Source organism: Hyperolius riggenbachi, chromosome 8, assembly GCF_040937935.1.
Source record: "Hyperolius riggenbachi isolate aHypRig1 chromosome 8, aHypRig1.pri, whole genome shotgun sequence".
NCBI lineage: Eukaryota > Metazoa > Chordata > Amphibia > Anura > Hyperoliidae > Hyperolius > Hyperolius riggenbachi.
This window is the reverse complement of record NC_090653.1, coordinates 60,831,216-60,856,074: the sequence shown is the minus strand read 5'-3', so window position 1 is coordinate 60,856,074 and position 24,859 is coordinate 60,831,216. Positions and strand designations below refer to the sequence as shown.

At 45.6% G+C, this 24,859-nt stretch overlaps 1 long non-coding RNA gene across 1 annotated transcript in view; it reads right to left on the bottom strand.

The window, feature by feature from the left end:
* Window positions 1-7,246: 7,246 nt before the first annotated feature.
* LOC137528177 (uncharacterized) overlaps window positions 7,247-24,859 on the bottom strand; it is a 37,391-nt gene continuing 19,778 nt past the window's right edge. Inside the window, exons 2-3 of the long non-coding RNA XR_011023309.1 lie at window positions 12,672-12,848; window positions 7,247-7,639 (exon numbers count right to left, since the gene is read on the bottom strand). This is a non-coding gene — a long non-coding RNA (uncharacterized lncRNA). The remainder of the gene's footprint in view (window positions 7,640-12,671; window positions 12,849-24,859) is intronic.

The window sequence follows — 24,859 nt, the reverse complement described above, 5'->3', positions numbered from 1 at the left end:
CACTGTGATAAACTCTGCTCTGGATGCCATTGAGACTTTGTAGCAGGAGCAGGATTAGTTTAATTAGAAGCAGTTGTACTTCAGGCAGCAGAGGAGGGGGAAGAAGGTCTTGTCTGATGGAGGATTCCCATGACATTAAGGTCTAGAGTGAGTAATCCTGATCTGCAGCAGCGGCCTGAGAGCCTGACTATAAAAGGAAGGGAGAGGGCTGTGTGGTCCTGGGGAGGGACACAGAGCCGTAGTCATGACAACACAGTGGACCATGTGAAGAAAGCAGATATTATTTTGGGAGCAATGCGTGGTCCTACGAAGAACTGTAATATGACGTACTGGATTTTGTCCAGAGCAGAGAAAGGCTGCACAGCAACAAAGGGAAGTGGCTTGTCAATACAAGACGTTCACCATGGTCATTTTTCAAGCGTTGGTAATAATCTGACGTCATCATTAGAATATGAATTTGTTTGGCTCTTGGGAAGTGGAGGGAGAATCACTTATCTTAAAGAGGAACCAAGGATTGAACTTCCTCCCAATCAGTAGCCGATACCCCCTTCCACTGAGAAATCTTTACCTTTTCTCAAATAGATCGTCAGGGAGGTCTGTATGGCTGATACTGTGGTGAAACCCCTCCCACAGTATAATGTCAGTACTTAGGTCCTGACAGTTTCCTGTCTGTGAACCTTGTTGCATTGTGGGAAATAACAGCTGTTTCCAACTTCCAAACAACCAGTATATCCCCCCCCCCCCATGCATATGTATATCTATAAAAAAGCAACCTTTTAGTCTATCTTCAAGAAAGGAGTTCCGCACAATGCCACAATTACACACTTTATTGGCGGACGTATCCTAACATAGCATCACATGCACAATACTGACATGTTTCGGACCTGCTGGTCCTTAATCATAGCAAAGGTTTTATGATGACTCAACTCTTATTTAAAAGGAAGGAGGCAGCCGGTGGGAGGGTCAATCCATATCTGCCCACTTGGGGTGGTAACCTTTTAGTCTATCACAATGTTAGGAGATTGTGGTTATAGATAATGGCAGTTGGTGCTGTCTAGTTTTTGTCATGTCTACCAGCAGTAAAGGTGATGACATTCAGGCTCATTGTGGCGCAAACAATATGAACAAATTACATGACGAATATCAATCATTTCTTGATCTCCCTTCTATTTTTTAACTTCTCACTTTGTGTCATCACAGCAGCCCGCCCGGCCTCCTATTCATGGGAGAGGCCATAATATGTTGACCTTTACAGATTGTTAGTGATGACGCTAACAAAAAAGGAAAATGCCAATGTTGGACATAGTCGGACACAGGATTAGAAAGGGCGTACGTAAAAAAAGGGCGCCTGGACAAAAAGGGCGCGGGGTGTAAATATCGTTTATAGAAATATTTACAAATAACGATTTACAAATTTATAAATAATAAATAATGTGTATGAAATCGGCAATTGTTAAATCGTTAATCTTCCCTCTTTAAAAAGTGAAACTTATAATTAAGTTTGTTAAAAAATCATTAATATAAGTTTAATCGTTATAATTGTATCTTATTGTGAATAATCTTCATTTATCGTTTCGTCTTATAATAAAATCTGAAAATATTGTTTATAATGATGATATATATATATATATATAAGTAGGTTCCTAAAAAGTGTTCTAAAAAAATTATTATGTATTACAAAAATGTTAATAAAACTATGCCTAACCCTACTCTCACACAGAACCCTCCCTGTACCTATCCCTAACCCCAGGACTCCCCTTGTGGTGCCTAACCCTAACCACCCCCCTGGTGGTGCCTAACCCTAACCACCCCCCTGGTGGTGCCTAACCCTAAGACCCCCCTGGTGGTGCCTAAACCTAAGATCCCCCTGGTGGTGCCTAACCTTAAGACCCCCCTGGTGGTGCCTAAACCTAAGACCCCCCTGGTAGTGCCTAACCCTAAGACCCCCCTGGTAGTGCCTAACCCTAAGACTCCCCTGGTGGTGCCTAAACCTAAGACCCCCCTGGTGGTGCCTAACCCTAAGACCCCCCTGGTGGTGCCTAACCCTAAGACCCCGCTGTTGGTGCCTAACCCTAACCACCCCCCTAGTGGTGCCTAACCCTAAGACCCCCCTGGTGGTGCCTAAACCTAAGACCCCCCTGGTAGTGCCTAAACTTAAGACTCCCCTGGTGGTGCCTAAGCCTAAGACCCCCCTGGTGGTGCCTAACCCTAAGACCCCCCCTGGTGATGCCTAACCCGAAGACCCCCCTGGTGGTGCCTAACCCTAACCACCCCCCTGGTGGTGCCTAACTCTAAGACCCCCCTGGTGGTGCCTAAACCTAACCACCCCCCTGGTGGTGCCTAACCCTAAGACCCCCCTTAGTGTTCGCTTTATTATGTGGATAGTAATGTTTTTCAAATAGTGACTGTAAAAAATATATTGCAATTTACGTTACGTACTGATTGCTTTATTTTGTGAATAATAATGTTTTACAAACAGTAAGGGATAAAATGTTATAATAATAATGTTTTAGTTATAAATAGGATAAATATGTTTAGTATTTTTATAAACGTTATTTGTCACGGGTGCATTTTGTAAACGTAAATCATCACAAGCACAGTTATAAAACATTTAAAAGCTCCGGGCGCCGTTTATAAAACGTTATTTATCTCCGGCGCCCTTTTTTCCTGCTTGGCGCCCATTAAATGTTATTTACTATGGGAGTGAATGGCTGTTCCCTTTTTGTCCACTAGCTGCCTGCGCCCTTTTTTCCCGTTCCCTTAGAAAGGGCCATTTTCAATAGATTTGATCTATCGATCAATATTAGTTTATTTTCCTAGAGTGAACTCGAATTACTTCATTTTTTTTCTAATTTGAGCTCCAGCAATAGTGAGCGCCCAAATTAGTCACTGAGCGCCGATGTAGCCGTAATTCTCATTACAACCTATGGCGGCGCCCAAATTATCAGCGCAGCTCTGTGCCGAAATGAGCTGTCTCTGTGCACGTGAATTTATTATAGGTTATCTATTATAGTGAGTTTTGGTGAGTTTGGGGATTGAAAATAAGCATGTAGTGATAAATCATGTACAAATATGGCTGAAAAAGTATTTGTAGTCCAATAAAACCGTAAAGGAACATTTGAAACACAGTTATACACCGTTTAGTCATAATTGATCAAACAGGAGAAAAGTGCAGTGAGAATAAGCATGCAGGAGTGTAACTACAGAGGTGTAGGTGGGTCCAGAGCTCCCAACTACTATTCACTCCCTCCGATAAAGAGGTCCATCCTTCAGATCAGGAGTTTTGTGTCTACACTTGTTATGGGTGTGAAGACCATGATGTCCACGCTTGTTTTATGACCCTGGTGAGATGGGCCCCAGGCTGTGAGGGTCAAGGGAAAGGGTGTGATCATTGGGGGACCACATCAACATTTTGCTATGGGACCCCATAATTTGTAGTTATGCCACTATAAGCATGACTATTAATTGAATCAAACAGGAATCATTCAAGAAGTCTAAAAAACTTTTTGAGTCTTGTAGAAGTAACAAAAAAGGTGCACGCGATTTGACATTTAAACACTGATCTTTTTCTACGATCGACTTTAGAAATTTAGGATTCATTTAGGAATGGAACAATTGAAAAAAAAAAAATGCTCGATCGAATGGACAAAAATGGCCTCCAGTGGAGAAGCAATACCGTCTGAGGTGGGAGATGTGATCGAGCTGCCACTCACCACCATGTCCAAACAGGAGGCACAGCTTCCACTCAACCCACCTTCCATTGGGATGAATAGAGAGGAGTGGTTTGGACTGCAGTGTAAAAGAGAGGTGTGGGTAGGCTTCAGGCAGTAGGCTTTCTGGACACTACAGAAGGGAGCCTGTTAGTCCACTGAAAAAAAAAAACACAGCTGTGGTCACATGATGCACTGATACACATTATGTCCCCAAATACGTGCTTAGATTATAAATTGCCCAAAGACAGGAACTTAACAGCACCTTGGGCCCCACAGCAAAATTATCATGGAGTCCCCGGTCGATCAACTACCCACCCCCTGGGCCAGATAGAATTGGGGAGTTGGGGGGCACAGTTAGAGTTGGGGGCGGGGACGTTGGGGGGAATCCGACATCATTCCTCCCTCTCCATCAGGGCCGGTTGTTGTAACAATGGGCCCCAGGGCAAAAATAACTTGGGGGGCCCCCAACAGAAACCCCCTGACCTTAGTTGCAGCCTAATGACCCTCCTGCTCCCCTGAGCAGGCTGCTGACCCCCCTTCCCAATCACCTCCCAACTTAACTATGCTGTCTAGGGGTCCTGCAGAGTCTTTGGCAGTGTAGAGTCTCACCTGCCAGCCAGCACAGGTGAGATGCTACTCTGCCCAAGACTCTGCAGAAGCCCCTGGGAGCAACAGTTAAGAGGAAGGGGACACTATGGGGGCCCCTACAGGCTCTGGGGCCCTGGATTGCCCCCTTTTGCCTCTATGGTAGCGCCAGCCCTGCTCTCCATGGACAAAATGGAATCTCTTTAAAATGTAAGACTTTAAACATGTTATTATTACTTTGTGTTATATGCTATACGCTCTCTCTGGCTGCATTCTGCAGCATGCCTCTGCTGTAAAGCAATATTCTGGACTACATTGAGACTGAGATCTCCTTATCCATGTATACGACAGTATATTCGTGTAACGGAATAATCACTACATAGCTTTTCTGCCTTGCTTCTGTACCAACCGTTATTCCTCTGTCTGTGGGAATTTTCCAACGGCTGGAATATTTTCATCATGAGCAAAACATGATTTGTTTGTATTTGGGATCTGAGAATAGAAGATGGGATAAAAATACACGAGACAGGTTTATTATTGGAAACATGTCTCGCAAATGTGAAGGCACAATTTGCCAATCGTATAAAAAATGCATTTTACCCACAATCCACTGCTCTGCCCCAGGTTTTTTGAGATATTTCTCCATGGCTGTAGACGAGGGTTTCACAATCCGCTGATCTGACGCAGATCCATTTCCAGTAATATGGTCAAAAGAGGAAAGTCTGTGGGGTGTGTGGTCAATCTCAGAATGATTAAAGCCACAATTCCTGCCCAGGAGTACATCACTGAACAGGGGGCGGGGCTATACATATGACCCTGTCGGCGGACTCTGCTGCAGGGTCATTTGATTGTCAATTTTTTTGCGTTGTGGTGGCAGGAGCATCGCATCACAAAGTGCAAAAAAAAAAAATGTAAAAGGGACCTTAAAGGGGAACTTCAGCCTAAACAAACATACTGTCATTAAGTTACATTAGTTATGTTAATTAGAATAGATAGGTAATATAATCTCTTACCCACCCTGTTTTAAAAGAACAGGCAAATGTTTGTGATTCATGGGGGCTGCCATCTTTGTCATGGGGGCAGCCATCTTTTTGGTTGAAAGGAGGTGACAAGGAGCAGGAAACACAGTTCCAAATGTCCTGTGTCCTGATAACCCCTCCCAGCTGCACACGCTAGGCTTTAAATGTCAAATTCAAAATGTAAAAAAAGAAAAATTTGCACCAAAACAGCAGAACGAGAGCAACAACATCAGAAATCCCATCATGCTTTGCACAGCATCAGGGGAAAAAAGCCCGGGCAGTTTTCTTCTATGCAGCTAAAAATGAGGCTTGGATAAGAGAAACAAAGTTCTGATGCTGTGAAACTGTTAAAGAAACACCAGGCCTTTTCAGTGCTGCTGAGTCAATTTTTAGTCCGGACGTTCACTTTAAGTGATATTATATCCAAATTTAATCTATGGTCTCAAGCATTAAACACAGCATAAAATCAACCCCTTCCCGACCACCTAATGCCGAAAGGTGTCAGGAAGGTGGCAGCCCCAGGACCACCTAACGGCAAAAGGCAGCAAGGGCGGTGGGCAGAGATTAGCAGGGATTGTGCGCAACGATGTGCAAGCGCATCCCCACTTCAGTGACGGAGCTCCGCTGTGTCAACAGCCTGCCGGCGGCGATCGCCTCTAGCAGACCGTTAGATGGCGAAACCGCCTTCTATTTACATTGTTCAGTGCTGTGATCTATGGCAGCACTAAACTGGGGACAGCCGTGTCACTCGGCTGTCCCCTGGAGAGGCTCCGATTGCGATCGCCTCTCATAGGCTGATGCCTATGAGAGAGGATCGCCCTGATTGGCTGATGGGGGGAGGGAGGGGAGAAATAAAATAAATAAAAAAATAGAACATTTTATAAAAAAAATACAAATAAATTAATTGAAATAGAATAAACATGGCACCAGCCATCAGAGCCCATCAACAGAAAGTACTGTTGGAGAACAGAAAGTTCTGTTGGTGGGCAGAAAGTTCTGTTGGTGGGCAGAAATTGGGGGGGAGGATTCACTTGTGTGCTAAGTTATATGGCTCTGCATTGAGCTATTAAAGCTGCAGAGTACAAAATTGTAAAAAAATAGCCTGGTCACTAGGGGGTGTAAGCCTGTGGTCCTCAAGTGGTTAACAGCTAAAACCATCTGACTATTTTTCAAGTTAATGGAAGGGTTAAAACTCAAGCTTTTTACTTTATTTAGCTGCTACTTGACAAGCTTGCCTTGGAGACTAGCATTATCAGATTATTTCGGAAGTGTAATAAACTGTGTAAACAAGGTAGAAAAGTTCCTGCTGCATCCAAGGGGGATGCATAGAACTTTATCTTCCTTATTTTCTCACTAATTACTTAATTAGCATTCAATCTGACCTATAGCTGGCCATGATATCAGTTAGCTTCAGTGAGGTGTAAATATGCATTGAAATGATACTAGAACAGTCTTATAGTGTTTCATATTCATTTTTTACCGTGTTTAAAGCATTAGGGCAAACATTGGGGTTGATTCACTAAGACAAACAACATGCCTTATCAGAGTTAACATGCCTTATCAGAGTAGCATAGTGAGCACTACAAACTAATGCCTGCTAATTGGTAATGACGAGGGCTCCACTCGTCCTGCCCTGAGCCCCTGCGGGTCCAATCACTTGAAAGGTCATTACCCCCGCACTTTGATTGGCAGTGGCAGGATTGGAAGTGACAGGCAGCCTATTGGGCCAATCAAAGTGCGGGGATAATGTCCTTTAAAGTGATTGGACCCGCAGGGGCTCAGGGCAGGACGAGTGGAGCTCTCGGCATTGCCAACTAGCAGGCATAGGTTCGTAGCACTCGCTATGCTACTCTGATAAGGCATGTTAACTCTGATAAGGTGTGTTAACTCTGATAAGGCATGCTATTTGTCTTAGTGAATTAAGCCCAGTTCATTTTGAGTGTAATCCCACTTTAAGATGTTGAAGTAAGAGTCGGAGATTGTACCATGCAGCTGTAAAGACATACTGGTTCCTTCCATGGTCGATCTGTTGTACTTTGGCCAGAACATTTTTTTGCACAGCTTAGCACATATTGTATCTGTAAAGGAGTTTGCATTGAATTCTCTCCTCTCTGAATATCTAAGAGCTCTAACTTCTCCTATCCTCTCTCTTCAGTTCTCTATTCCAGATTTAGAAGTTCTCTCCATCCAGCAATGTTCCTGGGAACTTGGGAAGAAGTGTCAGCCAGCCAAGGATGATGTCACCAAGTCACATGACGCTCCGCTCCTTATGAGGTGACAGCCGTTGTACCAGAGAACGGTTGATCAACTGTTTTTATCCTGCTGGGAAAACAGAGTGAAGGCAGAAGAAATATTTATTTGAAAGCTTAAAGGGATAGCGCAGTAAATGTTGATAGCTTGGCTATGGATAAAGGAAAAAGTTGATCACCCAGTACGTGTTCCACTGGATCTCTATATTTAGCCACCCTCTTCTTCTCTGGATGTAAACATTCCCTCCTCTTATAACTAGTATGAGTATCTGAATCTCTCTTTATTTATGCCGCCTGTAATCCCTTGCTTGTCAGTCTGGGCACTAGAAGCCAGGAAAGCTTTATTGCATTACAAAAACTGTCAATGTAACTCTACAGCTCGGTGACGGGAAACGACAGTACGAAAACCTCATCAGTGCTTTGGTGTTCCTCCAATATCTGGTTAGCAAGCTGATCTGCAAAGATAAATGATCCACAAGCTGGTAAGCTCTAGAGTGTAAGCTTGCAAGGGCGGGTAACTAGGGACGGATTAGGTATAGTTTATTGCCCAAGGCCCACTGTCACCCCCCCCCCCCATCCTTTTTGTCCTCTGTATTCCCCCTGTCGTGTGCTCCCCCAGTCCTGTGCTCCTCCAGTCCTGTGCTCCCCCAGTCCTGTGTCCCCCCCATCCTGTGCTTCCCCCCATCCTGAACTGTGCTCTCCTCATCCTGTGCTATGTCCCACTGCTTACCTCTGTTAAAGGGAACCAGAGACGAAGCACCCTTGTGTATTTTACATATATATCAGTAAGAACATTAGAGAAAACACTTACCATGCTCTCTGTTTCATCCTCACTGCTAAAAGTGTCTGTTATCAGCTGTGATAAGAATCCTGGACTGAGCATTCAGTCTAGCTTTGCCGGGAATAATTATAACTGAGTCATTATAGCAGAGCCACAAGGGGGCAGGCTTGGGCTTGAAAAGACACCAGAGAAGACAGACTCAGCTATAATCTTTCCGTAGCAAAGCTAGACTGAGTGCTCAGTCGGGGATTCTTATCAGAGGTGATAACAGTCAGATTAACCAGGGAACAATGAAACAAAGAGCAGATTGGGTGTTTACTGTCATGTTCCCACTGATTTATAAGATAAAATACATGAGGGTGCTTCATCTCTGGTTCTCTTTAAGCAGGGTGACCACGGAGCAGGTCTGCTGTTTACATGTTTGGCAATGCTAGTCTGCTCTGCGCTCTTTGCTTCCAGGTGCCCTAGGCCATGGCGTTTGTGGCCTTGCCTCAAATCTGGTCCTGCAGGGTCCCACTCTTATTGTTTCTTATTTTGCTGTAATTTACCCTATGAACGTGTACCAATGTCAGTGATGTCTCAAACCACACATTACAGCAAATCTGAAGCGAACATAAAGTGATGAGATAATGAATTGTATGTGAGGTGCAGCTAAGAAATAGGACATTAGTAGCAAAGAAAAAAATGTCTCAGGTTGTTTTCCAGTACAGGAAGAGTTAAAACACCTGAGTTGTTACCTATGTACAAGAGCTTATCTGAGCTATCGCACACTTGGCAGTGCGTGAAAGGTCGCGTTTTCTGTCATGTGCGTTTTTTTGCATTTTTATTGTGTTTTCTGTGCTTTTTCTGTGCGTTTGTGTTTGGCATTTTCTTCCCGCACATGCATTTTTCGTGCGTTTTGTATGCGTTTTCATTCTTTTTTTAATGTGTTTTATGTAAATCACTAGGAAGTCAACAGGAAGCGTAAATACATCAGACATTTTTTTTTTTTACAAAAACGCAGAAAAAAAAAAAAACCTGCATGCAAAACGCATACAAAACGCAATACATTGAGTCACCATTGACTTTCATTATGTGCATTTTTTATGCATTTTTTAAAATATGCAACAAAACCAGTGTTTTAAAAACGCGTATTAAAAAACGCATACACATGCATATTTTCATGCGTCCTATAGACTTAACATTATACACATTAACGCTGCGTTTTACGCAACGCTAGTGTTACTGCTTAGTGTGTTGCCAGCCTCAACCATCTTGGTCAAAATCAGCCTTCTTTCTAAATAGCTTGAACTGTCAAGAAACAGTGAGGGCCCTTTTCCACTTGCAATCACTAGCGTTCGCGCTGAACGCTAGTGATTGCAATTCAGCAAATGCCCAAAATTTCGCGGCGATTTTCCGACATTTGCGATCGCGATTTTGCTATGCTATGCACTGCATAGCAAAATCGCGGCAATAATCGCTCCGCCGCGCGATCGCGATCAGGTAAAAAACGAATCGCGGTAGTGGAAATGGGTGCTTTGCGTTTTTGCGGTTCAGCCATCGCAAACGCCGTAGTGGAAAAGGGCACTGAGAGACAGCTTGATAGAAGGTTTTACTGCAGGAAAGTTCAAAGGGTAATTAGCTCTGCTCTGTTATACAGCTTAAAATACAGAGTGTGGTTTCTAAACTGCAAATATGACAGAATGATGCAATGTTATATATAAAGCTATATAACTCAAAATAAAAATATGATATTCTTTTCTTTGCTACTAATGTTTTATTTCTTAGCTGTACTACACAAACAAGTCATTATTTTATAAGTTTATTTTGTGCTTCAGTTTCAATTTAACTATATATGTATTTGTACTTGTATTGCTGGATGTCATGATCGTACAGTGTTGAACTTCTCATTTATATATGTTCCCCAATAAGATGTTGGCGCTAAATAAATAAAAAATAATAATAATAATAATAAAGATAATCTAGACTTATTTTCAGGGGCAAAGCTGCACACTTTCCAGGCAATCTGAATGATGGACTACAGGATGATGGAATGCACCCCAAAATGCTAATTTTGTCAGATTTGACAAAAATGTCAGAAACTCATTTTCTACTGCATGCTTGTTCAGGGTTTATTGCTAAAGGCATTCGAGGCAGAGGATCGGCAGGATAGCCAGAAAACTGGTATTGCTTAAAAGGAAAAAAATATGGCAGCCTGAATGGAGAGAAATTGTCACTGGCATACCTGAATGTTTACTCTTTCAGCAAGAGAAAGAAAAAAAAGGAACACAACATAGGTATTTGTATGCTTGGTACTATACATATGCATATTTATCTCAGAAGTTCTCGGTATTCCTTTAAGCAGTTGAGCTTTCTAATGAGTAGAAAGCTGTGCATTGAATGTAATGTATGGCATTCAGCTCTACTCATCGTGTGGTAAGACTTACACATTATTCTGCTTAATGCAGTTTAGTGTATATGTTACGGCCAGAACCCGAAGTGTGGCCACTTCTAGTTCTGGCCAGCCACTTCGGGTTCTGGCCGGCCAATGTGCAAAGTGGCCGCAGCGCAGCGGCCAATGTTAGAAATGGAAAGTTTACATTTATTTTACAGCCGTCTCGCTGCGGCCAAATGTATTAAAAGTTGCTTAATTTAATTAAATATAGCCGGCGGCGATGTGATAGATGAAGCCGCCGGCTTTCGCACTGCCTCCTCCTCCTCTCCTCCTCCCCCCCGCCTCTCTCCTCTCCCCTGCCTCCTATACGACATACGGAGCAGCCAGGCGGGGACACGCGTGTCCCCGAGAGTCGTTCGTCGCGGCAGGGGAATCCTGCCGTTCCTGCAGAGCGGGCGCTGGCAGAAGCAATGTCTGCAGCCTCCCCGCTCTGCTTCCCCTGCCGCGACGAACGACTCTCCCGGCGGCTCCGTATTGTATGGAAGGCAGGGACAAGGAGAGAGGCGGGGGGGGGGGGGGGGGGGCGGGGGAGAGAATCGGGGGGGGGGGGGGGGAGGCAGTGCGAAAGCCGGCGGCTTCATCTATCACATCGCCGCCGGCTATATTTAATTAAATTTAAGCAACTTTTAATACATTTGGCCGCAGCGAGACGGCCGTAAAATAAGTGTAGCTTTGCATTTCTAACATTGGCCGCTGCGCTGCGGCCACTTCGCAAATTGGCCGGCCAGAACCCGAAGTGGCCGGCCAGAACTAGAAGTGGCCACACTTCGGGTTCTGGCTGTAACATATACACCCCTTCAGAGGCATAGCTATGGGGAGGCAAGGGGAGACATGTGTCCTCGGGTGCAGCACTGTGAGAATGCTCATTGTGGCCATGCACCCCCACATGCATGAGTGGCGGCTCGTTGGTTGCCCGAAGTGTCCCCGCTTCCCTCCCTCTCTCTGTAGAGAAGTGCAGAAATGTTAATAACAGAAGTCTCACCTGCTCTGACGTTTCGGCGATGATTTCATATCTGCTCTGCAGCGCATCCAGCGTCCTCTCCTTAGTAACCACGGCATCATGTGACAAGAGATACCACTGTTACCAAGGACAGGACCCTAAGGGCTCAGCAGAGGAGAGATACCATCATCGCTGGAACGTTGTAGCTGGTGAGTGTTTTGCTGTTTCATCTGGCTATGTAATGGGAGGACACATCTGGCTATCTAAACAGGGGGAAGGGGGCACATTTGGCTATCTGAAGGGGGAAGAGGGCACATTTGGCTATCTGAAGGGGGAAGGGGGCACATCTGGCTAACTGAAGGGGGGCACATTTGGTTATCTAAACGGGGGAAGGGGGGCACATTTTGCTATTTAAAGGGGCACATGCATCTGGCTATCTCAATGGGGGAAGGTGGCACATCTGGCTATCTAAAGGGGGCACATCTGACTATCTAAAGGGTGCAAAATCTGTTCCCACGACCACTCCCACATTCATGTAGCATGGCCACATGCCGCAGGACTATCCAGAGGGGCGCACAAAAACTGTTTCTGTCCCCAGGTTCTAAATATCCTAGCTACCCCTATGCATCCCTTACATCTGTACATATATTACGTTTATGAAGCCCACTTGCAACACAGGTTTGCTTTAATCTACAATGCTCTAGCCTTTGCAATCAGCAGCTTGAAGGGCTAATCGTATGCCAAAACAGACCTATAGATTACACGGTGGAACCGAGCCCAGAGGAATCTTGTGTTTGTGCATGGCCAGTTCCTGCTCTGGCACAGCAGGCACCTCGGAGCCCAGTCCTGCCCGCTGGCAACAGACTAGAAACACTATACTTTGGGCAGCACAGCACATTCCGCGGCTTATGATGTCACACTCACTAATTGTTTACTTGCTTCCTCCTTACATGTTTAATGTTTCTGCGGTCTGCCAGTGTGATAAGTGTTCTTGGAAACAGCTTCCATCTCTCACAGTGCCTGCAAAGTCCTTCACACCAACCACACTACTGATTGCTAGCAGCACTTTCTCTGTAGACTCTGGCTTGCTGCAAATCTTTTGAGTCAAGTTTACTGAAGCCAACTTCCTGGAGGAAAAAAAAATATGTTAGTACTGAATAAAGAGTTGAAACTTATTAGATACATTCAGTGACGGATATTTGGAAAAGGCCACAAAGCGCTGGGCTTTGGGCGGCGGCAGCTCAAGGGGCGGTGGCAGCTCAATGGAGCAGCTAGACATGAAAAGGGGGGTGCTACATTTGAAAGAGAAGGCTGCAAATGGGGAGCAACACATGATAATGGAAGCTGATGCCCAAGGGGGCTGTACATGAAAGAGAGGGGCTGCATACATGGATGTTACACATGGAAGGGGGGTGCTGCTGCACATGGAAAGGGGAGTCTAAATATACTCGGTCTAGGGGCGAAAAAAAGTATAAATCTGGCCTTGGATACATTTTATTGCTGTCTGTACCTCCATTGGAGAGATTTTCCCTCACTCTGTGCCCCGGGACCTCTATGTATCTTTGTTGCTTTAATATAAAAAGTAGTAGTCAGGAAGTGAGGGACACCACTAAAAACTAGTGAAAATTGTTGTCAACTAATTACGATTATGCAAAATTTCATGTATATTTTCAAAATTACACCCATACGTAATTATGATTGGTAAAGACAACTGATTTTGTGTAATCATTCGTAATTTTGCATAATTTTTGTGTAAATTTTGCATAATTTGGTGGTGAATAGCAAAGCCCCCATGCTACTGTCACCAAAATTGCTACATATGTTAAAAGGATACTGAGCAGGTACAAATAAAAACATCTGGTACTTACCCGGGACTTCCTCCAGCCCACCGTAGGCTGTGAGGTCCCCCGGCGTCCTCCTGGCTCCTCTCCCGGTCCTGCTGGCAGCTCCGTTAATTGGCGACTTCCGCCTAAACTTGCCACTACGAGTCCCCGCCGCGCACGTTACTCGTTATCACGCCGGGTGCTACACATCATCATGCCGTCCGGCGTGAGAGTCCTGCGCATGTGTGGTGCAGAGTTAGAGAACTGCGCATGTGCAGGACTCTCACGCCAAACGGCGTGATGATGGGTAACGTGCGCGGCAGGGACTTCGGCAGTCGCCAATTAACGGAGCCGCCAGTGGTACCGGGAGAGGAGCCAGGAGGACGCCGGGGGGACCTTGTGGCCTCTGGTGGGCTGGAGGAAGCCTCAGGTAAGTACCAATTTGGTTTTTGTGTACCTGCTCAGTATCCCTTTAACCTCCTTGGAGGTAATCCCCGAGCTAGGGCCGGGGCGGAAAACTGCAGCTAAGAGCGGTAATCCTGACCTCTGCTCAGGGTAGCCGCCGGTAGATCCCGACATTGGCCGCCATTCTTCTTCTTCTCCTCCGGGGCTCTGCTTCTTGCTGGTTAGATCGCCGGCTGTCGTCATGACTACAGCCGGCAATTTCACTTTAGAGTTGGAGCGCCACCCGGAGGATGGAGGCATAACTGCAGCGCTGGAGCCGGGGAGGTGAGTGATTGCTGGGCTGCTGCAGATCTCCCTGCCAGCATGATTTTTTTCCAGGTTTTAGGGTCTGAAAAGGTGCAAAAAAATTGCATCGCTTTTAGACCCTAAAATCCGAAAGGAATCATAACGCCAAAGGGATTAAAGAGAATTGTGGGTCAAAAAGGAAAAATGGTTTTTAAACTCAGAAAAATTACAGTTTAAAAACCATTTTTAAAACTATGCAAAAATTACATGAAATTGCAAATGATTACAATTACAAACTAAATGAATTACGATTTTTCTACAAATTTCGCATGACGATTTTGCATCCTGATTGCGAATTTTGATGCAAAATTGTGTCTATACAAAATTGTGCTCATCACTACTAAAAACTAGTCAAGGATTCTGTCTATTCCTCCTCCTCGTCATCTTTCTTTTTTATGGTGTTTCATTTTCCTTTATATTAACATGTGCCATTTTTATAGGTATGCACAGGGCCAGATTTACCATAAGGCACTGTAGGCACGTGCCTACAGGCGCCTGATGATGGAAAGGCGGCTCACTCCTCTCCCCCAGTGCCTCCCTCCCTCCTACCCCATGCAGGGTCCTGATGAGAGTGTAAATGAGAGGTTAGTCACCCGGCTCTCTGCATTCCACTGATGAGATCTCCCTTCAGTTAGGGGCACCTCTAGCTACTTAATACTGATATCCCTCTAGCTACCTAAAACTTGGGGCCCCTCTAGCTACTTAATATTGATGATACTTCTGGCTACCTAACATTAAGGGGCACAAGTAGATACCTATAACGGGTAAGGGAGGGAAGTAAGGGAGAAGTGACAGCTGGGCCAGCCAGTACGCGTATATTGAAAAAGGGCGCATGGAAAAAATGGCGCGGGATGTAGCCGAATTTATAAGTTATAATGTAAAACAATGTTTTCCATATAGAGACAAAAGGAGAGGCCAACAGGCACCGCAATAACAGGTGTTTAGCATAGGTGTAATAATCTTGGGCTGCAGCACTGGTCTGGTGTATATCTGGCAAGGATAGCGTGCTCAAATCCAAACAGAATACACAATATATATAGCACAATAGGAGATACACAGGATTGGCACATGCAGTTCCTTGTTTTAAAACAGCTTTAATGGATCCGGCTGTACATCATGGGAAAACATAAAATGAATTTCCAATCACTTTAAAACGTTCCTACCAGTTCCAGTGCTTGGTGGGGTGAAGTGGGAGCGGTGGCTAGAGTTGGGCCGAACGGTTCGCCTGCGAACGGTTCCATGCGAACTTCAGTGGTTCGCGTTCGCGTCCCGCAGGCGAACCTTTGCGGAAGTTCGGTTCGCCCCATAATGCACATGGAGGGTCAACTTTGACCCTCTACATCACAGTCAGCAGGCCCAGTGTAGCCAATTAGGCTACACTAGCCCCTGGAGCCCCACCCCCCTTATATAAGGCAGGCAGCGGCGGCCATTACGGCCACTCGTGTGCCTGCATTAGTCAGAGTAGGGCGAGCTGCTGCAGACTGTCTCTCAGGGAAAGATTAGTTAGGCTTAGCTTGTTCCTGTCTGGCTGCATACCTGTTCTGTGAACCCACCACTGCATACCTGTGCTGTGAACCCACCACTGCATACCTGTGCTGTGAACCCACCACTGCATACCTGTTCTGTTCAGTGGACCCGCCACTGTATACCTGTTCATTGAACCCACCACTGCATACCTGTGCTGTGAACCCACCACTGCATACCTGTGCTGTGAACCCACCACTGCATACCTGTTCTGTTCAGTGGACCCGCCACTGCATACCTGTTCTGTTTAGTGAACCGCCACTGTATACCTGTTCTGTTTAGTGAACCCGCCACTGCATAACTGTTCTGTTCAGTGGACCCGCCACTGCATACCTGTTCTGTTTAGTGAACCCGCCACTGCATACCTGTTCTGTTCAGTGAACCCACCGCATCAGTGCGCATACCTGTGCAGTTAAGTGAACCCGCCACTGCATACCTGTTCTGTTCAGTGAACCGCCACTGTATACCTGTTCTGTTTAGTGAACCTGCCACTGCATACCTGTTCTGTTCAGTGGACCCGCCACTGCATACCTGTTCTGTTCAGTGAACCCACCGCATCAGTGCGCATACCTGTGCAGTTAAGTGAACCCGCCACTGCATACCTGTTCTGTTCAGTGAACCGCCACTGCATACCTGTTCTGCTTGACTGCCTTCTCCGCCACCACCAACAGGGTCCGGGACTCCAGGCGGATTGCTGAATTTTTTAGGCCGCTGCTAGCAGCGGCCGCTGTAATAATTTTTCGGGTGCGTGTACATGACTGCCTAATTTTTCTGGCTGCACTGCGGGCAGCTGCAACAACAAAAGAAAAGGCATGTACATGCGCCCATTCCCCTTCGTGATCATTACCTTGCCGTGGTGAAGGGGCTTGCGTATCACAATGGAGCAATGACCGGCGCCTAGATGAGTGTCTCGGGGGGCACACCCACGATAATAAGGTCGTTGCCTCATTGTGGTCAGACCAAATTTGATCAGCTGGACAGTCACTGTTCTGTCATTCAGCTACATCAGCCAGGTGACCATATGGGCTGTAAAGCCACCAAAACCTGCACTCTCGCCATGGTGCGCACCAGTAAAGCACGGCCGTCACTACACAAACAGCTGTTTGCGGTGCGTTACACGATGAGTTTGGTGTGTCAGTGTGAAGCAGTACCTTAATTACACTACCTGATTGATGTATACACATGCAAGATGTTTGAAAGCACTTTAGGCCTGTCATTTAGCATTCAATGTGATTTCTGCCCTTAAAACGCTGCTTTGCGTCAAATCCAGATTTTTCCCGGGGACTTTTGGCATGTATCCCACTCCGCCATCCCCCCCTCCAGGTGTTAGACCCCTTGAAACATCTTTTCCATCACTTTTGTGGCCAGCATAATTATTTTTTTTTTTCAAAGTTCACATCCCCATTGAAGTCTATTGCGGTTCGCGAACTTAGACGCGAACCGAACCTTTCGCGAAAGTTCGCGAACCCGGTTCGCGAACCGAAAATCGGAGGTTCGGCCCAACACTAGCGGTGGCTTGCCTGATGCACGTTTCGCTCGTATGAGCGTCCTCTGAGGCTCTGCGCAGAGCCTCAGAGGACGCTCATACGAGCGAAACGTGCGTCAGGCAAGCCACCGCTCCCACTTCACCCCACCAAGCACTGGAACTGGTAGGAACGTTTTAAAGTGATTGGAAATTCATTTTATGTTTTCCCATGATGTACAGCCGGATCCATTAAAGCTGTTTTAAAACAAGGAACTGCATGTGCCAATCCTGTGTATCTCCTATTGTGCTAAACAATGTTTTCCCTTAGTTGCGTTGTAAACAAAAATATAGTGCTGTATCGCTGTAATGAACGTATATTAAACGGCAAAATACCGTCTATAACAACAACCGTATTCTGTAGTAAAACGTCAAATCGCGTGTATAACATAAACGTATTGTTGAATGAAACGTGAAATGGCGTGTATAACAACAAACGGATAGTGTATTAAAACTTCAAATAGCGTCTATAATAAAAACGATATTTACACTGCTATTAAGCATAGTAATAGAATAGTAGATTTTAAAGGTATTTCACATCAATTATACCTAACTGTAAGCTCACACAGATCTCTCCTTCTCCCTATCCCTAACACCTAGACCCCCCCCCCCCCCTTTGTATTAATGCACATAATGTAATAAATCGTATAATTACACATATTGTGCTGTAACTATATCTAACCTTACTCTCATACACAGCCCTCTCTGTACCTATCCCTAACCCCTAGACCCCCCCTGGTGGTGCCTAACCCTAACCACCCCCCTGGTGGTGCCTAAACCTAAGACCCCCCTGGTGGTGCCTAAACCTAAGACCCCCCTGGTGGTGCCTAAAACTAACCCCCCCGATGGTGCCTAAACCTAAGACCCCCCCGGTGGTGCCTAAACCTAAGACCCTCCTGGTGGTGCCTAAACCTAAGACCCCCCTGGTGGTGCCTAAAACTAACCCCCCCCTGGTGGTGCCTAAAACTAAACCCCCCTGGTGGTGCCTAAACCTAAGACCCCCCTGGTGGTGCCTAAACCTAAAACCCCCCTGATGGTGCCTAAAACTAAGCATCCCCCTATTGGTGCCTAAACCTAAGACCCCCCGGTGGCGCCTAACCCTAATCACCCCATAGTGCTGTATATTTCACTGTAACTATACATAACCCTCCCTATACCTATACCTAACCCCTAGACCCCCCTGGTATAGCTTAACCCTAACCCATAATTTGTATATTTGTAATACATTAAATAGTCTTAAAATGACGTATACAATATTAATATTATAAATAAATAAAATGATATATCACGTAAGCATTAAAAAAATCTTAAAATAACAGTAATATTAAAAACTATATTTTACTAACTATAATCAACACATTATAAGTGTAAAAAAACAAAGTTAATACCAAGTATGATGTACAGGATCTTCTCAAAAAATTAGCATATTGTGATAAAGTTCATTATTTCCTGTAATGTACTGATAAACATTAGACTTTCATGTATTTTAGATTCATTACACACAACTGAAGTAGTTCAAGCCTTTTATTGTTATAATATTTTCAGCAGTGGCTGAATAGTGTAATGGTTAAGGGCTCTGCCTCTGATGTAGGAGTCCTGGGTTCAAATCCTGGCTCTTCCGACTCGGTAAGCCAGCACCTATTCAGTAAGGAGTTCATTGGGCAAGTCTCCCTAACACTGCTACTGCCTACTGAGTGCGCTCTAGTGGCTGCCTCGCAAGCGCTTTGAGTCCGACAGGAGAAAGGCGCTATACAAAAAAAGGAATTATTAAAAGGAATTATTAATATTGATGATTTTGGCATACAGCTCATGAAACCCCAAATTTCCTATCTCAAAAAATTTGCATATTTCATCCTACTAATAAAAGAAAAGTGTTTTTAAAACAAAAAAAGTCAACCTTCAAATAATTATGTTCAGTTATGCACTCAATACTTGGTCGGGAATCCTTTTGCAGAAATGACTGCTTCAATGCAGCGTGGCATGGAGGCAATCAGCCTGTGGCACTGCTCAGGTGTTATGGAGGCCCAGGATGCTTCGATAGCAGCCTTAAGCTCATCCAGAGTGTTGGGTCTTGCGTCTCTCAACTTTCTCTTCACAATATCCCACAGATTCTCTATGGGGTTCAGGTCAGGAGAGTTGGCAGGCCAATTGAGCACAGTAATTCCATGGTCAGTAAACCATTTACCAGTGGTTTTGGCACTGTGAGCAGGTGCCAGGTCGTGCTGAAAAATGAAATCTTCATCTCCATAAAGCTTTTCAGCAGATGGAAAAACAATAAAAGGCTTGAACTACTTCAGTTGTGTGTCATGAATCTAAAATATATGAAAGTCTAATGTTTATCAGTACATTACAGAAAATAATGAACTTTATCACAATATGCTAATTTTTTGTGAAGATCCTGTATTTCTAATAGAATAAGGTTCAAAAACGGGATTTATACATTGGTATTTAAGCATTATACGTATGTAAACGACTTTTAAATGTTCGTTGTGTAAACGAACATTTACTTGTTACAGTCCTGTAAGCGTTCCTATAAGCGAAATTTAAAAACAAAAAAATAAGTGTATAACACAACATCAAAACGAACTTGTAAACGATATTTCTTATAAACCTTAATCTGTTAATAGTACTGTAAACGAACATTTACTTGTAACAGTCCTGTAAGTAAAATTAAAAAACGGAAAATAAGTTATAGCTCCTATAAGCGAGATTTAAAAACGAAAAAATAAGTATAACACACAGTCAAAACGATCTTGTAAATGATGTTTGTTATAACCCTTTTTGTATAAACGAAAACTTTTGATAAAACGTTCCTTGTAACCGCTATTTCTCGGGCGCCCTTTTTTCCTGTCGGGTGCCCAATAGCCGATATTTTGTATAGCAGTCTATGGCGGCGCCCCTTTTAGTCCACTAGCCATGCGCGCCCTTTTTTCCCTGCCCTAGCCAGTACACTCACGGTGCGGTTCAGTGGGTGTTTGTAGGTTCATAGAGGGTGAAGTCTTTCTGTGCCTGTAGGCTCCTGTGAGGTAAATCCAAGCCTGGGTATGCAACCACCCCCCTCCCCTCCCCCTCTGCAAACTTGATATTTCAGCAGACTTCACTGTTGTATATGCTAAATATCCAAAGCTACAGAAATTTCAATGCCCATATGCACCCATGTTCATATCAGTAATAAACAGAAAATCGCACGCCGGCCGCCTCGCGTCATCACGGCGGCCGGCGTGAAAGTACTGCGCATGCGCGATTAAAGCGCGCATGCGCAGTACTTTCACGCCGGCCGCCGTGATGACGCGAGGCGGCCGGCGTGTGACGTAATCCGCGTCATACGCGGAAGCTGCAGCCCGACACTCCACCGAGTGTCGCCCGGGCTGCGGCCTGTCAGCCATACCGGAGCGGGGTGAAGGAGAGGAGCCAGGACGCCGGCGTGGGACCTCCCGACCAGCACTGGGCTGGAGAAAGACCCTGGTGAGTACAACTTTACTTTTTTTGCTGAGCTCGGAGTCCCTTTAATGTCTCCTGGCCACCTTCGTCTCTTATAAAGTTTTCTGGTGTCTAATGGCCCCCCTCCAACCCCTATACAGTTCCCTTGTGTCTAGTGGTCCTCCTCCCTTCCCTATATAGTTTCCTGGTGTCTAGTGGTCCTCCCTCCCAATACATCTCTCTGGTGTCTAGTGGCCCCAGCCCTCCCCTATACAGTTCCCTAGTGATAAGTGCTTTCCCCCTACCTCCCCCATATGGCTTCCCTGGTGTTCTAGGGCTTCACCTCCAATATAGCTTCCCAGGTGGTCTACAGTGGGCCAAACATAATGCAAAGTGGGGAAACCACTTGGGGCCAAATTGAATGGTTCCGATCGTGGGAACCACGAATTATCTGGCCTTGGGTACGTAGCTTAATGCCATACCATAGACATATTCTGTCACCGTCTAAAGACAATTTTTGGGGTAATTCAACGCACTTATCTGTATGTTTTAGGGATGCCGGGCCCCCTGCAGGTTCTGCCTCTCTGACAACACCCCGCCCTCCCTGGCAGAACGCAGCGTAGCTAGGTGTTAACATTTACCCGATCCCGCCTCATGTCTCCTCTGCCTAAATATTCTTACTATCTGTTCTGACACATTAAAATAGCCTAAGTCAGGGCTGGTTCACACGGGGCCTCTGCGGGTTTCCGTTCCTGATGTTTACTACCAGGATAGACCAACGCTGCATTGAGACGAATGGGAGGATTCATCTCCATGTGTTTACTGTCCTTGACTGGTGATTGTGTGAACGTCGTGGTCGATCTGCATGTAGTGACCTGTATCGGTTGCACACAAAACATGATCCAACAATGGGATGGCAGGAACTGATGCCAATTGCTTTTCTGCTTGGTTAAAGACCCCCAAAAGCGTAAGTATTGCCACGCCGCCAGTGAGCTGAACACGGGGTGAGCCGAATTACGGTTCCCCCTGCTGCCACTCAAATCCCCGGTGGCATTAACCACTTCAGTACCATAGGCTTACACACACAACCCCCCCCCCCTCCCCCGTGAGCAGGCTATTTGTGTCTTAATTCAGGCCACTGCAGCTTTAAGGTCTCCCTGCAGGACCATACAACTCAGCACACAAGTGATTCCACCTCCCTTTTCTGCCCACCAACAGAGATTTCTGTTGGTGGGCTCTGATCGCTGCTGCAGGGCTTTGTTTATTTTCTTATTATTTTATTTGTTTTTTTTTTTTTATTAAAATGTACATTTTATTGTAATTTTTTATCTCCCATTCCTCCCTCCCCACACCAGCCAATCACAGTGATCAGCTCTCATAGGCATCAGCTTATGAGAGCTGATAGCTCTCTGGGCCTCTCCAGGGGACAGCCGAGTGACACAGCTGTCCCCAGTACAGCGCTGCCATAGATTGCAGCGCTGTACAGGGTAAATAGACAATGGTTTCGCTGTCTATCAGTCTCCTAGTGGCGATTGCTGCTGGTAGACTAATGATGGATGGAGCGGAGCTCCATCACTTAAATGGGGATACGCGCACATCGGCACACACGATCCCCAGCAGAACACACCCCAGCAGTTCACGCCAATTGGCAATGAGCGGTCCTGGAGCTGCCACCTTGCGACCACCAACTGGCGTTAGGCGGTCGCAAGGGGGTTAAATACTATTCCCCCTCTGAGCTGTAGCAACTTGGAGGGAGATGTAATTCAGAGTCTGTCAATGGTCAGATTCCCAAATTACCCTTGCGCAAGGCGTGGAGCATAGCATTAGTGCTATGGCGGTGCATTGCTTCAGCGCTCGGCACTGAGCGCTGGGTACCGAAATGACCTGCTCTGTGTGAAGCGGCCCTTTCCCCAGTTGGCAGGAGAGTGCGTTTAAAACTTTTAGACATGATAACATTTAAAGAACAAGTAAACGTTTCAAATGTTATTTGGATGTATAACTTAATACAATTACTCCTCGCAGAGTTCTCCTTTAAAGTGGTGCCCTGGATGCCCATCTCCTATGACCTTGCCCTATATGGAGACCTGGTTATACATGAATGCCTGTGTATAAAACATACATCTAGTTCTCAGTCAGCACGCTGTATACTTTGGCTGTGTGTATGGGAGCTATTCTGTCAGAAACACTCGTATTTCACATTATTTCATCTCTGTGGTTAGCAGGCTGTTATTTTTCTGTTGTTGTTAATTATCTTTATTGAGGCATACCCATGAGAACAGATTGTTTCAGCATTCTCTGCATGGTGTTTTTCTTACTAGTGTCAGCAGGGGTACAGCTAGAAATCATAGGGCCCAATGGCTAATTTTTGCTTTGCTTGGGGCCCCCACCAAAAATGATAAAGCACTTGATGAGTTGGGTTGCTGCAGTCATGGAGATGGGGACAACTTACTTCCCTTACATGTCATAGGTAGCTACAAGTATCCCTTAGTAGTATTATGTAGCCAGAGGTGCCCTCAGTATGAAGTTGCCCCGACTGAAGAGAGATCCTGTCAGTGGAATGCAGAGAACTGGGTGCGTAACCTGCCATTTATACTCTCATCAGTAGAGAGGGGCGTGAGCCGTCTTTCCATCATCAGGAGCCTGTAGGCACGTGCCTACAGAGCCTTATGGTAAATCCAGCCCTGCCTATGCTCCACTCACGCTACTCTGCATGGAAAAAAGGGAAGAGGTCACATGTGGCTACCTCTACTGCATCTCTGGGGGCCTGCTGTGGGACTCCATTGGACTCCCTTATCACAACTGGTTGCTCACACAGGGACCCTCTTAGCTATGGGCCCCATTGCAGCCGCAATGGCTGCTATGGCGATCCCTACACCACTGGCCACATCACCAGTTCAAATATAGTAAGTCCAGTATAGGATAGAACACCAGAATCTTCACTTTCAAGTTTCATTCAATCTATTCAAAGTTAGGAGGGTTAGTGTTGGGGGATATGGTAGGGGGAGGATAGAGGTCATAGTCAGGTAGAGGAGGTATGTGGCATTTAAGGAGGAGGTTGTTTTGGGAGCTGGTTAGTTTTAGATGTAGGTAGGAGAGGTAGCGTTCGACACCATGTAAGCTGATAGTAGAATATTGCCAATATAAGATTATGAATATCGGCAACACCTGGCACTCAAATCAACAAACACCTAGTACAGGCATGTCCAAAGTCCGGCCTGGGGGCCAAATGTGGCCGTCCAGCCATTTCTGGAGGCCCCCAAAGCTCTTTACAGTTGTTAATTCCATACGTCCTGCAGGCCATAGCTGTGGTGTGGCATACAGGGGCCAGCAGCAGTAACAGGCACTGATTAGCAGCTGCCACTGTTAGGGCTGGATTTACATCACTGGAGCCTATAGGCACAGATGTCCTGGCACCCTAGACTTCTCTGTCACCTAGCGTTAGGTAGCCCATGATACCCTCAGTATTACGTTGCTAGTGGTCCACATGAATGAAGGAAGATCTCGTCAGTGGAATGCCAAGACCTGGGTTAGTAACCTCTCATTTACGTTCTGCCCGGGACTCTGCATAGGGAAGGAGAGAGGGAGGCACTAGAGTAGAGGAGTAAACTGCCTTTCCATCACCAGGAATCCAGTGCCATATGGTAAATCCGGCCCTGGCCACTGTGCTAACTGAACACGGTATATGGGTTATTTCCTATGGAAATGTTTTGGCAAAATATCACAGGCATAGTGTACCTAACGGCAATCAGCAAACATGGTGTTTAATTTCACTAGTTCAGCCCTAGCACTTTCAAAAAAGACGATATGGCCCTTGGCCAAAAAAGTGTGGCCATTCCTGACCTAGTGTACATTTATTTCCCCATACCTGATACCACCAATAACTCAAAAATAATCACTGACATGCCTCTTGTAATGAAACCCACTCAAACATAAACCCCCACAACTTAGACTATTCAATGCCTGTCCTAGCAATCCCCCTAACCCCCTCCCAAGCCCACCAGCTAACTCTAACCTCTCCAACTCCCAAAAAATACTAAACATTAACAAAGTAGCCCAGCACTGAAATGCCTAGATCACCAAAAACCTGCTTCCACAAATA